The sequence below is a fragment of the Falco cherrug genome, chromosome 8 (assembly GCF_023634085.1).
Source record: "Falco cherrug isolate bFalChe1 chromosome 8, bFalChe1.pri, whole genome shotgun sequence".
NCBI classification, from domain to species: domain Eukaryota; kingdom Metazoa; phylum Chordata; class Aves; order Falconiformes; family Falconidae; genus Falco; species Falco cherrug.
In genome coordinates this window covers 12685510-12701829 of record NC_073704.1, presented here as the reverse complement: position 1 = coordinate 12701829, position 16320 = coordinate 12685510, and positions in this window count along the sequence as shown.

Here is a 16320-nt window from a genome sequence, read left to right as displayed (position 1 = left end):
GCAAAGGTTTAAGGCCTAAATGCTAATTTCAGGAGAATACTAAGTCACTGTTGTTGGGGGAAGGATTGTTGTAGTACAGAAGACTTGTGCACTACAATACAGCAAAGTGGTCAAAAAGCGTGCTAGAGTCCTGAAGTAGTGCTAAAAAGGGAATCTAAGAGACTGTAAGAGTGTTACTGCTAGGTAACCTCAGTTGTTTTAGATCTAGCTTTGACTTGTTTTCATTACTGACCTTAGAGCATAAAACTTGTATATACTAATCAAAATGTCCTTTTAGAGTCAGGAGGGGATAATAGTATAGAAGACTATTAGAAAATTGTGTAAGAAAAATGGGATGATCTGTAGGGGTGGAGCAATGAAGAAGGGGAGAAATTCAGTACTGTGAAGTGCAAGATCGTAAACCCAGTTATGAGTAACATGGGGCATCTGTAAGTCACCTTTTCGTCAGCTGGAGATGGCTGAGGAGGACTATGAGAGGATAACTTGGTCAGTAGCTGCTGTGAGGGAAGAAGTCATAGCTGGAACGTGATGTGCAAGTCCATGTACGTTTTCCAAGAAAAAGATCACAAACTGGAATAAGTACGAAGGAAAAACAGATGTAGTTGCCCTGTGACTATGGTGGTCATGAAGAATTAATTTTTAAAACACAGGCGTATTCTGCATCACTTTCTATTTATCAGTAAGTAACAAAGTTAATGTGTCCAATATGTTTACATAGTCCTTATGTTGTTTGCCTTCATTATTTATTGCAACATTTTAGGTTTTCTGAATATATTTTTCCTGCAGGTGCAATGTAACTGTAATAAATTACCATTTGAATTAATATTTATAAAACAAAAATGCCCTCAGTGCTGCAACACAACACATTATATTAGTCATGCTGGTGGTTAGAGCTTCTATGTGTATTTTACCAATGTGCAGTGTTATGCTTTGATTTACATTAAACAGTTAAAGATACATGGAACTATTTATTCTTTGATTTGAAAACAAACCTTCTCTTTTGTAATGTAGGGTGCCCTTTTCTAGAATAATGAGCAGAAATACATCTCCCCGCCCCCCCCCCCCCCCCTTTTTTTTTTTCCTAGTATTTTGACTTTTGGTAGTTGATACTTTAGTTATCTGTCCCCTTTATTATTGAATGTTCTGCTTATACCAGGTTCCAGGGTGCAGTAAAGTAAATGATGACTGCTGGATCACCCCCAGATGCCTTCCAGCCTCTTGTATACATTTCAAATTTTCAGGTAGATTTTTGCTCCATTTTTTTTGTAGTCTAAAGGATTTAATTAGATGGGAAATTACAGAGGCACAACTAATGCTCTTATATGTAAACATATGTACAGAAATTAAGATACAGTGGAGAGAGTCATTGTGACAAAGAAAATACCTGGGAGGACTTACATGAGAAGCATTGCTTTTACTTCTTCTTAAGTGAATCCTTTTCAGTGCCAAGACAGATTGTGGCATACATGCTTTGTGAAGCAGCCTGGTAGTTGAGATATCTAAGCTAATAATTGATTATCTTTCTGTGATAGAGCACCATGTGTCTCTAAGGAGTCAAACAGAAAGGCTTATTTTTAAAATGTTTTCATTGTACTGAATCTTACTTCCTTTATTGTTAGGTTTTTTTGTTGTATGTAAGACTGTGAGACATGCAATTCCAAAAGGGCTGACCTTCTGCATTCTTTTTTGTGCGGGGTTGTGCACTGCTGATGCCCAGACTCATTCAGAAATAAAGTTTATTGCAGAGTTGAGGAAAAAAAATATTGTCTTTGATACAGAAAATAACGTTAACAGTTATTTAAAGTTATTATATTAAAAGAGAAGAACTAAAAGCCCAAACAATAGTTTGCTTACCTCTGTCATCCATTATAAGATTGCATGTATCTGAAACAGTTATGTTTATCAACACAGGTGAAACACAGGTAAACAATTTCAGACACTGGAAAGATAATTTCCCAGTTGCCATGCTGCTTCCAAATGACAAGTGTCAGAATCGTCATGTAGTCTAGGCAACGTGATGTCTGAGGAAATGAAAGCCCTGTAGTAAGTGTTAAGTGATGTGATTAGAAAAGTTTTCCTAGGTTTGGTCTAATACCTTTAACCATCATGCAGTTCATCTAAACATTGAAATAACAAATCTATAAATTGTTAAAAAGAAACATAGCTATACCTAATGTTTAAAGCTTTTCTTTGGAATTTAAAACCAAAGATAAAACCAAAATAAATGTTCTCTAAGTAACTACTTATCTGTGCCCGAAGTTAAATTATTAGGAATGAAAAAAATGCAGCAGTTGGGTTTCATAAAAGCATATGACTTATGCCTAAGGTACAAATGTTAATCATGAGTCATGGAAGACTTAATATTTTACAATATTTAGCAAGATACTGTTTGTATTTGGCTTCACAACATTAAGGGCACTGTGTACCTTTGAATCAAAAACATACTCGAATCAGTAAGCTGAGTATAAAATTTATATTTTATTTTTTGTTCTTTTTAAGCAGAGAGTATGTGGATGAGAAATGCAAAGGTATCAGTGTAGATGCCCAATTGTCTGCCCACATGTTACCTCATTACTTTGTGTTCCCTTGTAGCCACACTGAATGATGACTCTAAATGTTCACAATTAGCATCACAGGTGGAAGCAAATTTGCCATAAATAATCTCCTAACAATATCAGAGACTGTAATTTTCCTAGCTATAAACAGAACTGCTCCCATTTGGTGTGTGCTGTGATGAAGAGGAGCAGGAGATGGGCATTTACTAGTTCAGACATTCACTCCCATTCACGGAGTACAGTGGGAATGATTGATCACCTCAGATGCCGTTAGCTCTGCCTGAAGTAGCAAGCTAATGCAATGTAAATTAGAGAGCCTGGGCTTGATCCAGAAATGGACCAAAAGGCATGAGGCAGCACTTAGAAATCTTGATGCTGGCTCTGCAGAAGATGGTATGCCCCAGAATGTGGTGACCAAGCACCAGATCCCCAAACACCACTATTGGATTGTTCAGTTTGCTTTTCTTAATAACCCAGAAATATTCTTGTGTAAACAACAAAGCACTGAAATGGAGATGTAGTTTCCAAGAGAAATGAAATTTCTATTTCTCGAGTCATACATCATTCCTTCCCAATGTTCCTGGCATTTCGGAAGTCTTCTAGTCAGTAATCAGTCATGTATTATGTCTAAATGTGATCTTTAAAAAAGTCAGTTACAAAGAGCCTGCTGCTACTGAAAGGTGGAACTGCAGCTGTGTTGTTTTTAATTTAAGGGTTAATAATACCCTTCTGTTTTTCTAAGTCTTAATAGGAACTTGGCACTACAGACCCTAAATTCTTCAAAACCATCCTTTAACATGGCTAGCTGTGTAATTGCTCCACTGAAGTTGGGGACACTGACCATTAAGTCATGTTGAATACTTTTACAGAGCTCAAAAGCCTTTAAGATTAAATTTATAGCTCTGTTCTTGCATGGCATGTAACAAAACTGTGGACTTGTACCTAGCATCAGATCTGTTTCTGGTAGAAGTTCAAGTAGCTAGCTCAAAAGCATACCCTCGTGTAGATGTGCTTAAAACAAAGGAAACTCCATTCCCCCTGTGACTCATTTTTATCATGGACATATTCATTATGTCTTGTTTTAACTTACTTTGCACACCTGTATTTTATTTCAAACTGCATTCATGTTGTTCCTTGCGGCGAATGAAGAGACGGGACGCAGCTTGATGCAAGCAAGATGTCGATTTATTGTACACAATCACGAGTTTATATATGTTTTCAGAAGCTGTGTGCTTTAAACAGATTGGTTCTTGAAGCTAAGCATTGCATACTAGGCAATCCCTGATTGGTGGTTAACTACCATGAATTAACAGCAAGGTGTTGCCTTTCCTTGGCGCCATCCTTGGCGTCATCTGTCTCCCACTCCCCTGCGCTCTGTAAACACGCCTCATCATGTTAATTGTTGTCTAGACAAGCTCGAGCACATTCCCCTCAGCTAACTGATTGCCACGCATGGTCCTAGTTTCCAGCCCGCTCCTGCAGTTCCTTGCTTTCTTTCTTAGCTGCTGTAATTCATTGTGTTTTGCTTCCTTACGTTTAAACTGAAATATTTACGCTGTAAGACTGTAACACGTCATTTTTACCAAATTACTATTAAATTTATTCTTACATTTGTCTGTCTTTTCTGGGGTTTGTTTCCCTCTGCTTTTCTTAGGCTCTTAGACGCTGAGCTTTCCCTTTCACTCTTCTTCACCCACACGGATTTCCTCCTTTTTCTCCTCCTATTGCCTTGTGCAGTGTATCACATGCACTTGTGGCACTCTTGTTTATTCCATTTTACCTGCTAGATCTGAATGTAATTACCAAGATGTCAAAGAGCCTACCAATTTGCGCAGAACAAAAAACATTAACTGATATAAGCAAACCCTTAAGCATTATCTTTTGCAATAATTTTTTCAATTATAAAGATAAACTAGAGATTTTGGTTTATTTAGTGCCTGAAATTTCCTAAGGTAATGGCATTTGTGAAGTAGTAGTATTTGTGGTAGAAAAACGTGTTTTTTTAAAATGAAACTCATTATCCCCCCATAATTATTTATTTAGATGTCTGCCAAGGAAAATGGACGATTCTTTTGGTTAAACTTTGCCATGTAATTAATTTTTCTACTTTCCCATGCTCAGTGTTGTTGTCTTCAGAATGTCACTTTATCCTTCCTAATGCTGCTCTAAGCAGTTCTGAAAGATGGAGAAGAGTTATAAATAAAAATTCATAAAACTTTCACCAGGAACTCTAACCATACATCATAAACAGCATGGTAACTTGGCTGTCAGGAAAGATATTAAATTGTGTAATCACAGTTAAAGACCATGTGCTCAGTAAGTAAATTCCTTAAAGTTTATGGAGGGAAATATCTCATGACAATGCAGATAGAGCTCACCTCTGAGCAGAGAACTCTCGCATATGCATAAAGCATATCTTCCCCCTGCCCTGCCATATCACTGATAACCTAATGTCCAGTCACAGAGCAACTGCTTACTCTAACACATTAGGGTTAAAATAGACTGTAATATTTACTCATATGTTCTGATAACAAGGAGATGCAAAATCAGTTGTAAAATCAATTTTCATGCCGTAGTATTCAAACACAGCTTGTATTCCTGTACTTGGTCATTTCAATAAATGGATTTTGCTCTTTTTCAATAAACCTTTTAATGTGCTAGATGGGAATCATATGGAAAGAAAATGAATTTATATCAATAACCTAGGCTTTTCTGAGGTCAGTTTTGGCACACCAAACAACTTTTGTCGGTCCTGTGTTAACAGCTGTCCTATGGAATGGGGTTTTCAGAGTCTCCTTCAATTTACATGAATACCAAACATGCTTGGTGAGGAGATGGCTGTATAGATTGACATACAGTGAGGGCCTTCTGCTTCACTTTGCTGCTGCCACTTGTGTGACTGCAGTTGTCTCCTTTGCCTCACCTGGTTTTCTAGCTTTCATGTTGCTCTTGTTCTTTATAATGTTGCTCTCTGTTCTTCACGTTAGCACACGTGGGGTGTATGGGCATCCTTCTGAAGTCCATTTAAGCTGTTACCAAGTTCATTATATTCCACTAGAGTTCATAGCAGCTTATTACTGAGCTTTCTTTTCATGCCAGGTCTAACCAGGGAGACTAACAAACTCCCTTTGTAGAGTTTGTAGAGGGAAAAATCAAGTCCTGAGGAAAAGCAGAAGATTAATTCTGGTAAGCACAAGTGAGTGTGATGTTTCTCACTTAGTAAGAGGAAGCAGAAAAGTTAAATATGTGATCCAAACTGTGACATCAATATATTCAAATTGCACCTTCTCTCATGGTGCTTGTTGTTCATTAGTCTTGCAAAATCTTTTTGTGTGTGTGGCTTTGGGTTGGTTTTGTTGTTTTTTTTCAGTTTTGTGATGATAAAAATATATGACTTTCTGCAAAAAGGAATACAGAAAAGTCAAAAGCTGTACCTCTTGTTAGTTGGATGTGAGAGAACAGGTCTCAGAGGCCAAGATGCTTCGGGCCTTTTACACAACCTTCCTGCTGGTATGAAGGCAGGAGCAGTAGCCTGCACAATACAGCCTTTTTCTGCCTCTGTATCACTTTAGTGACCCTGACCTCTGACTGGAAACAGCCTTTCTATTCCAGCCCTGTGCTCTCCCCTGCTAACACAGCCATCCATCCATAATTGCTATGCAAATAATATACACATTTTTTGTTGTGGATAAATAATATGCCCTAGAATTAAGGTGATAAAATCAAACTGATTCTCTTGGTAGTGATGGGCTAGTGCATTCTTAAACGTGCTTGACCACCTCATGAAACAATACTATGCCACATTTCTGAACATTGTCATGGATATTTTCAAATCTAGAGCTGCCAAACTGAACCACCAGAGATAAGTGAAATGAGCAGGAGTGGTTCGGGTTGATAAGGACTGAGATACCTTGAAAAAGCTGGGAAGGAGTCAATAATAGAAATAGCAAGTCCAAGACTAAATGGGGACTGTGGTATATAGGAGGAATGAAGCTGAGCACCAAAAAACTGCCAAAAATTAAATACGTAGGACATGAGAACTGATGGTATGTCCATAGTCAGGCATCAATTGGCCTTTTATTGAAGATACCATTTTGGTGGTGTTTTTTACAAAATATAGATGAAAACTTGGTTGCTTTTCTAATAGGATCATTTAAAAAGATTTCAGTGTGTTCAGTATACTTGAAAAGCCTCAGACAATTCACTGTCTTGGTTTAAGACTGAATATATGAAAATCATCTGCTGTAAAGAGCATTAATTTTTGTTCAGTTCATCTGTCTGTCTTCAGGTAGGAGCTGGGTTACACCATCAACCTGTCACCTTTTCCAGTGCTTTCAGCAGCCTTAAAAGAAATGGCAGGGTCTAGTTTTTAAGTGCTATCACCAAAGAATATTTGTGCTCCAGAAGATCATACATGTGAACAGCTATCATTCTAAAACTTAATGTATCTAATTTTTTGGTAAGTGTTCCTTGTTCTGAGTTTGCTGCAGAAGTCATTGATGAAGGGGGGAGAGTTTCAAAATAAAATGAATTGCAAGTGTTGATCAGTAGTAGAATAACAGGGACTAATGCTGCACATGTGGTGCTAGCTCCTTTCAACCGTGCTGTTATTCAGCAGCTATGATGTGTTGTCTGTATCTGTAGTGATATGGAGAAATAATGTGAAATGGGGATAATGGACATGGATTGTGATTGTATGTGTCTGCTTAAGGAATGTGGGTATGGTGACTAGTCATGGGTGCGGTGACAACCACAGTTTTGAGGAGACGCCTGCCCCTCTTCCTCTAACAAAGGGGAGACGGGGAGACGCCTGCCCCTCTTCCTCTAACAAAGGGGAGACGCCTGCCCTTCTTCCTCTAACAAAGGGGCTATTTAAAAGAGAATAAGAAAAGATGAGAGACATTCAAATGCTATCTAGAGGGAGGGAGTGCTAAGTCTCCTTGCTGGAAAAGATTGGGTGGTCACAATCACCTGAAGAAGATCGGGTGGTCACAAGGACATGAATCACCTACAAACCTGCAAGACCACCACATTCCAGGAAACGGACTGATAAGCTAATTAACATACGAAGCGGGGTTTAGGTAACAAAATATGTATAGGCGTTAGTTGAATATTCATTTGTTCATTGTATAAATGTGAGATGGTTCGTCACTTCGGGTATGCACGCTTGTGGAGGAGCGATCCCCCGTGCATCTGCGCGCAATAAACATACCTACTTTATAACTTTCGAGTTATAGAGTCAAATTCCGCACGTCAGTAGTCTTCAAAGTAACAGAACAAATAAAAAAAAGTGATGTCTGTCATGATGGTCTAAATAGTTAACCTATGCTTGATGTAGAACTTACGTGCACGTTGATGTGTTGTGTGTATCTCTTTTTATAACATTGATGGTACTTGACAAAAGGGCGAAGGAATGCTGATTCTTGCTGTTTCTCCAGTTCGTGTTTTTACACTGCACTGCAGTATTTGGAGGGATTGGTTCATGTATAACACTGCTGGTAGTCTCCAGACAGTTCACTGGCTATTACCTCATTTATTTGACTGGCAAGCTAGAGAAGTGATGGCTTCTCTAGGGGTTAAGGGGATAGGGGTTAAGAACTGCTGCTTCACAGGAGGGTAATGCATTTCTATATGCATGCTATGATATGCAGATGAACAAAATCATATGGCCCTTTTCCTATGTTGTGTTGTATTTTCTCTTGCTCTCCCACCTTTAGAATTTATCAAGCTATTTAACTTTGCACATTAAAAAAGTAAGTATCCCACCTCTAGAGAGGTGTACAAATAAAACTGAGTACCTGAAAGGCACTAGGTTGCTATATGTGTAAGTGACAGAGTACATTCAAGGATGTTTTCTTTAATAATAATAATTTTTGAAAGCTACATGTGCCTTGGGATGTGTTTATCTTATCTGCCACCTGTTTACTTGCAGAACTGTTGGAGCATTCATGCCATAAGATTATTTGCTGTGATGGTGTCATTGCTGGGGCAGCATAGCATGCAAGCTGGTGCAGAATCACTATTTTAATATGTCACGTTGGGTTAATGTAACCATATTAATGAGAAAATGACTTTTGCTATGAACAACCCAACATTTTATAAAACAACAGTGTATCCCCTGCTGGAATTCAGAAGCAAGTAAACACTAGAACTCAAGTTAATCCCCTGTGCAAATAAAAAAATCTACTCACTGAGGGCAGACTTGTAATCTTGTGTACTTTGGGCAATGTGCTCTCTATGCTTAATTTTGCACTGTTAAATCATAACTACTCTCAGGAAAATTATTCTCAACAAAGGTGGTTGGGAGGGCCCTGAGATACATAGATGCTTGCCACAGTGCTGATACCTGGAGATAAGTTTCAGAGTCTATCTTGTTGTACAGGTACAGATAGGTATTTTGGAGCATCAGTTTGTGACTGGCTTCAATTTGGGGAACTGTATATCATTATAAGAATACTGATGCAGGAGAGAAGGGCCTGGCTTTTCTGGCTGTATTTTTTTTTCGAAACAGTAGAACCAATAACTTGTGAAAAATGTAACAACTATGCCCTTGCTAAAATGGTTACAGTGCAATATACTTCTACATTTTCTGAAACTGCAGTCAGTGTGTTCGAGTTTCTTTATAAAATACTATTGAATCATCACTGAGCTATCTATAAATTAATAAGCTAAGGGAGTAAAAGTATATGGAATATATTGATTTTTTTACCCTTGCAATTTATTTCTGTGGTGTTTCTTCAAATCTACAACATGTTGTCTTGTGATGAAATGAGTGGTACTCCTGTAAATGTTTTCATCTCACTTCTGACTGTTGAGAGTCTAAACCTTTCTAATACAGTGTGACAGGATGTATATTCACATCAGAGATTTCAAATAATCATGATAGCTACAATTATCCATTCAGGGGTTTGGCAGGGGTGTAGGGTGGGGGGTGTTTGGTTGGTTGTTTTTTGGTGGGGTTTTTTTTTTTTTTGCATCAGTTTAAGGGGGGATTATTTCCACTATATTAGATATTAAGACTTGCAACTGAATACCAGTGAAAGAACTAAAAACCAATCGAGAAGCACTTCCTGCTGTTTGTCATGTTTATTATGTTTTGGTAATAGGAAATCTCATGCTCAAAACTTCCTTAAGGGCCCGTAGAAGTAAAAGGGGGTAAGGGTGCCTGATCCAAAAGCCACAGAAATAACAAGCATTGGATCAAATACAATATGAAAATCACATTGTGTTTATTTTATTTAAGTAATTGACTTTGCTTGGTTGGATGATGCTTGATAAGTGTTTGGCTTGGGAAGGATAAAAGCTTGAGTAGTGATGGGGGAGGTTGGAGGGGGAAAATGCCAGAGATGGAACACCAGTCTCTCAAGATATGAATACTGGAGATAGAGGGCAAGTTTACAGTAAAATAAAAAAAAAAATTAAAAAATTGTCATCAGCATTTAAGTTGTTGCTTGTGCTTTGGACTTGAAAGAAAGGTTGTTTACCCAACAATTTACTGTTTGGTTTTTTTTTTAACTATTCTGCTGAGCCTAATTGAAGACTTCAATGCTCCTTATAACCCTGCCTCCTTAAATGTTCCAAGCTAAACAACACTAACACTTCTCCATTAAACACAGTTTTTAACATGTTTTATACTTCTGTAAAAAATTGAGGATGGCCTTTACGACCACAGTGTTTGAAGATAAGTGGAAAAGTATTTTGAAATGTAGTAAGTATCTTTATTTCTTGCACTTAGTTACAGGTTGAGATGAGTTTACATAGCTGAAGATGAGGGAGAAGGAGAAGGAAAAGGAAGGTTTCTTTCCACTACATAAAGCTGGTGGCTATGAAGTGCGGAAAAAATGTAAAATAATAACAATAATAGAGTTAGACTCCATGCTTGTAGCTTAATATCCCTCTTTTTTAATTATTCAGGATGGTAAGATGATTCGCATACCTTTTGGAATTGTTTTTTAATGAATATGTGAAAGGGCAGATGGTCTATATGAATGTACAGATGTTAATATTCAGGATAAAGACTGACAGAGAAAAAGGAGAATTCAACTCGCTTATTCCCTTGAAATGTATTCTATCACTTGTTGATGATTAAATTATATTAAATAATTACTTTCATTTTATAGTAGTACTTATTATTTCAATATATTTTTGCTTGTTTTGTTAGGTATTGATATGTCACAGTTTGTTTTTGGATTTCAAAAATGTGAATATTTTTCAGATAACGTCAGCCAGGGGTCTGGTAAGAAGCCATAAAGAGCTTTCTATCTTTTCTTTTTAAGGGTAGATGTTTATATTAGTAAGAATATAACCTGCAATTCCATAGTCAAAATTCAGCTGACTAGGACATTACTAATTGTTGTGTTGGAGGACATGTCAGCTTGCTATTATCCACCCTCCTATTTTCCTGCCTACTAGGATTTCCTCTGCTGTGCATTTATGCAATTACATACATGAAATGTACCCGGTAATGTGAAGCGTAATGAGTTAGTAGCCTTGTAACGATCTATCACAATTGTTACTGAATGGTATCTGTAGTGTTTTATGGACTGAATGGATGTGGTCTGAGATAGAGTATTCAAATAGCTCCTGGAAAAACTGTTGAGATTATAAAAACGAACAACCAAAAAACCCCCAAACAACAACAAACCACAACAAAGAAATCAGCAAAGATTAATCACTACTTTATTATTTTTTTCTCCAGACACCTCACTTAACGAACTTTAACCTGAGTTTCCCACATATATAGTTTGGCTTTAAGTCCCTGAAATAATGACTTTGTGTAATTTTTGTGTATTGCAAATTTTGCATCATTTCTATACTCCTTTCTTCAAAGGCTATCTCCACAGCTCTTGTTTTTAAGTGCTTTGGAGAAACCTACCTAACGACTCTGGTCTCTTTCTCTTTATTGAAATTATACTGTGTTACTGCATGGAGGTGCTGTGCAAGGTTATTTGTATGTGACTGTGCAACACAATTACAAGCCCGGTGGTAAAATGAACGACAGGTTAACTGTGTAGGACTGATCACAGGAAGCAGGAAATTTGTTGAGATAGGTTATCTGTATGCTAATTAACTAAGATTAAAGCTGACACTCCACTATTGAGAAGTGTATTAGGAAGCGTATAGTCAGCCAAAAGGAACAGAAAATCTGAAGAGGGCAAGGAAAGAAAGATGAAGTATTTCATGGGAAGGTTTCCAACCTAAAGCTGCTGAAACCTGGTCCCACAAGAAATATGTAGAGTGGCATTTGGGAAGATTGGACAGAAGTGTTTCTTTTGCAGTAAGAGAAGGTACACAGTAAAATATATCCTAAACGTAAGACAGGAGGAATGGAAGGGCAACACTCAAGTGTACCACTTCACACTGGAAAGCAAGGCTCGTGGGAAGAGTTAAAAAATTACAAGAAATAAACTGTACTAAATGGGGAGCAGTATGCATATTCTTGGGGGAAAAAAAACTTAGAGGGGGTAGAACTAGGTGCCAATTTTAGTTTGGGTGAGAGAACATCTTTATTTGAGAACATCAGTGTATGTTTGATTAGCTGATTCAGAAGAGAGTGAGTGAGTGAGCTATTGCCCCAGACCTGGAGGGCTTCTTGTTTCTCTTTTGGAATATAGCACAATGTAACTAAAAAAAGGTAATTGTTGAACAGATTTCAGTTTCTGTGTTGCTGGAAAATAGCAGGAAAAGAGATGGTTATTTATACTGAGGTGGATTCTAAGACATGAACAAAACCAGTGTAAATTCACATTCAAAGTGCCATACTGAACTGTCTAATTCTTACCACTAAAGACAAGCTGTGTTATTCATCGGATATGTGAAATATTACTGAGATGTTGTGCTGAATGTTAAGACTATAGCAATCCCAAGAACTGTGGCATGGAAAATCCAAGTCAGGTCACATGAAATGGACACATGATGTCTCACCCAAGGAAAAAAAAAACCCTCTACTGTATGCACAGATGCCTCAGAATCTGCTCTGGTATATCAGACAATGACAGAGGAATATTATGTCCTGTAAGAAGAAGCATCACTGTCTGTATCTGGAAAAGGAGAATAAATGCTTGGGCATTGTGCAATCTCTTGAAAAACTGCTTTCTTGTTTGTATGGGAAACTTGCTGTTGTAGATACACTTCTAAAATGGTAAGATACTGTGAAGAAAGAGAATTCAAAATGTATGAGGTTAAATTTGTTCTTGCCAAACATATGGCATGCTAGTAGAAACACTGACAAGCAAAAGCATTGATGTTTTTGACTGTCCAGGAACATCCCCTTAGGGGAAAAATGTTGCACTGTGTTGTATCAGGAGAGAATCCTTTTCAGATCTCTTTATGGGGAATGATGCTGACAGATGGCAGAATCAGACAATTTATTTTTCAGCACTGTATGTGCTACGTTAAAAGCAATGTCCCAGAAAGAGGGCCAAGAGGAAGACTGCTTGTCTCCCACGGTCTTGATGTGGCACTTCTGGGCTTTGTGGAGCCTTTGGAAGGGAGAGGGGCAAGATGATAACTCTGAGAGAGCTGGACACATTCAGTGGAAAGAATTAAGGCAGGAGAGCAGGAGACTTGTGAAAGGATCAGGAGATGTTACTTGCAGCTATACTAGCCAAACCTCAGAAGTGATGAGGTTAAGTCTTTCCTGTACATCCACAGAAATTACTTTTGGTCTTTGTTAAGCTCAGGCAGTCTGAAAGTTGCTGAACTACAAAGGAAATTCAAAGGCAAATCAATGCAGTGGGTACAAGGACCTTTGTATTCAAACCATTATATGTTTCACACTGAGAAAAAATGAATTTTCTCTACTTAGTTACATTGCTGTAGTTGGCCATTTTTGTATTTTATAAAAACCTTGCTGTAGCAGCTGAAAGTAGGGATTGCTTCAAAGAAAGAGTTGAGGGAGACAAGACTTCCTACATCAAATGCATTGCTGATTATGGGTCAGCTACATGCTTTGCTTGTCCTGTTGAACTTGTAGTTTTCAACTATTAACTTTGAAATCAACAGGTTTTATTTTGCTTATTGTTGCAGAGTTGTTCAAGTTTCACGTCTTTGTCTTTCTTGGGAAGCAAAAACTACAAAATTGTGGCTATAGGGTTACATGCATGTACTTGCAGAAAACTTTTTATATATATTTCAGTTGAGATCTCAGCAGAGATTCAAAATTTGACAGAAGAAATGAAGAAAGAATGCTAATGTATTTTTAGAAATGGTTTTGTTATTATCTTTTATGGTGCTAGCCAGAACAAGTTCTCATTGAGCTTTGGCTTTTCTAATTTTCTTCCTGCATAACTTTGTTGACATCCTTGCAGCCCTTCTGAGTTGCCTTCCCCTTTTTTTAAAGGTTATAAACTCTCCTTTTTCCCCGGAGTTCCAGCCAAATCTCTGTTCAGCTAGGCTGCTGGCTTGTCTTTTGACATGTGGGGACAGCCTGCTCTTGCGCCTTTAAGACTTCTCAAAGAACACCCAGCCTTCCCGGGCCCCTTTGCCCTTCAGGTCTGCCTCCTGAGGGGCTCTGCTAACCAGTCTCCTAACAGGCCAAAGCCTGCCATGCAGAACTCAGAGGTAGCAGTTCTGCTGACCCCCCCTCCTTGCTTCTCTGAGAATCAAAAACTCTCATTTCGTGGTTGCAATACCCAAGATGGCCTCCAACCATCACCCACAAGTCCTTCTCTGTTGGTGAACAACAGGTCCAGTGGTCACCTTCCCTAGTTGGCTGGCTCACCAGCTCTATCAGGAAGTTATTTTCCATGTACTTCTAAGATCATCAGAGTTCTTAAAGTTGTCCAAGACACACTTCTCCTTGAGCATACCTAGACAAATGACCCTGTTGCTGCTAATCATTAGCAGGCAGATGGTAGGTGATCAAGATTTCATTATCAAACACCAATTTTCCTTTGAGGTGAAAAGATGGCCATCTGTTCCTAATATTGTACCTAAGGGAGCCTACAACTGTGGTTCAGTTGATTACAAAATATAATACGAACCTTCTCTTAATTCATTTACACATTACATACATATTATTTAAATTTTGCTAGCATTTGTAAAAAGTGGAGGTGGAACATTATCAGGTGGATCTTATCTTAAAGGCTACCATTTGGGGATGTCTGAAGAAGATATTGTTGCCTCTGAGTTTTTAATGTTAAGCTTAAAAGATTCCTCTTTTCTATAATTGGGTAGTATACACAAAATGAAAAAGGTGCTGAATTTTTCAGTTATAAGAATACTGGATATTTCAATCCTGAATTTTAAAACCTTACCTTACCTTGGGAGAAATTTTTATTACATTGATGTAAAGTCCTGTTTGACAATTAAATTAGTATAGCTGACTTAAATACTTTTAAGTACAGATTCTGCTGCTACATGTGTGTGATATGACTTGGCCTGTGCAAGTTTGGGAAAAGGAAATTCATTAGGGTTTTTTTACTTGATTTTTTTTTCTTTTTCTGGAAGAGCTGAAGATGTAATTAAATCCATCTGTGTGTCAATTATGATTTGAAAACCAACTGACTACTGTCAACCAAATCTAACTAGGGAGAAAAAAAAATCTGTAATATTGCTTTCTACAAGTTTTGTGACCTTCAGCAGCTGTGCAGAGGAAATGAGCATTCCCACTGATGACTAGGCAAGCAAGTCTCAGCCATTATAAATTCTGTTAAGCAGCAACCTTTTAGATAATCAATATGCATGTGCAGATGGGTCATAACTTTGGTATCTCTTGAGTGGTAAGAGTGTCACTGGGAGCATGGTGTGGGGAGTGGGAGTTCTGGCAGTAACAGTGGTGCACTGGGGGGATTGAGACATCTGTAGATACTTCATTAGCTCATATTCTCTAAGAACAGCAAAGTGAAGTTACAGGCAAATAATTGCTTAACAGAGCAGGATGGGACATTTTCAATGACATTTTTGTTTTTAAATTGAAAATATTATTGGCTTGATTAAAAGTCGTGTTCAGATTTCTTTCTCTAATTCTTGCAGTTTGTGTAAAATATTGTCAAGTGGGTTTGTGTTTCTCATAATGGTTTTATTCTAGGTCAGTTTTTCAGACCTATCTCTTTTTTGTGTATGTAAATTATTTCAAAAGAGAAAACAACCCCATATATAACCAAACAACTGAAACCCCCAGATATTTTTGAAATAATGACTGAATGTCAACGTACATAAGCAAAGCGCTTCCTGCTTTTCAGGCTATGTACCCATCTGTGGGCTAGAGTAATGAAAAGACGGTAACAGCAAACTTAGTCTAGCACAAAATGCATTTGCAGCAGATTCTACAAATTCCTGTAAGAAGATGTTAAGTAAGGAGTTGTTACTTAGAAACCTAAAAATAAACCCACACATCTGTAGTTAGCCAGCTGACTGAATTTATAATATCCTGACAGATATGTGCAGAAGTTTAGGTCTTGACAGTAAATAATAGTTACATGATTATCGTGGCGGTGAAAGCAGTATTTGTGTACCAAAATGCATTGCATTATGTATGCATACAAAATACTATGGTATTTTAAAAACTTGAGGATGGGAAAAATGTATTTTCTATAGAATATTTAAAAATTCCCATCAACGCCTTCTAAAAAGAATTGTTATTTTGTGGATCAAATAAATGTTTGTGGCAAAACAGCAAGTTCTTTGATTTTATTTTGATTGGCGTTCCTTTTGTGTGAATCCTAACTACCAGGTTAGAGCAAAATGAGAAGGTAATGTAAGTCAGGTTTGCTTAGTCTATTTGCATAGTCAGTCTGCTGTTGAGAAAGTGGCTGTGACCATT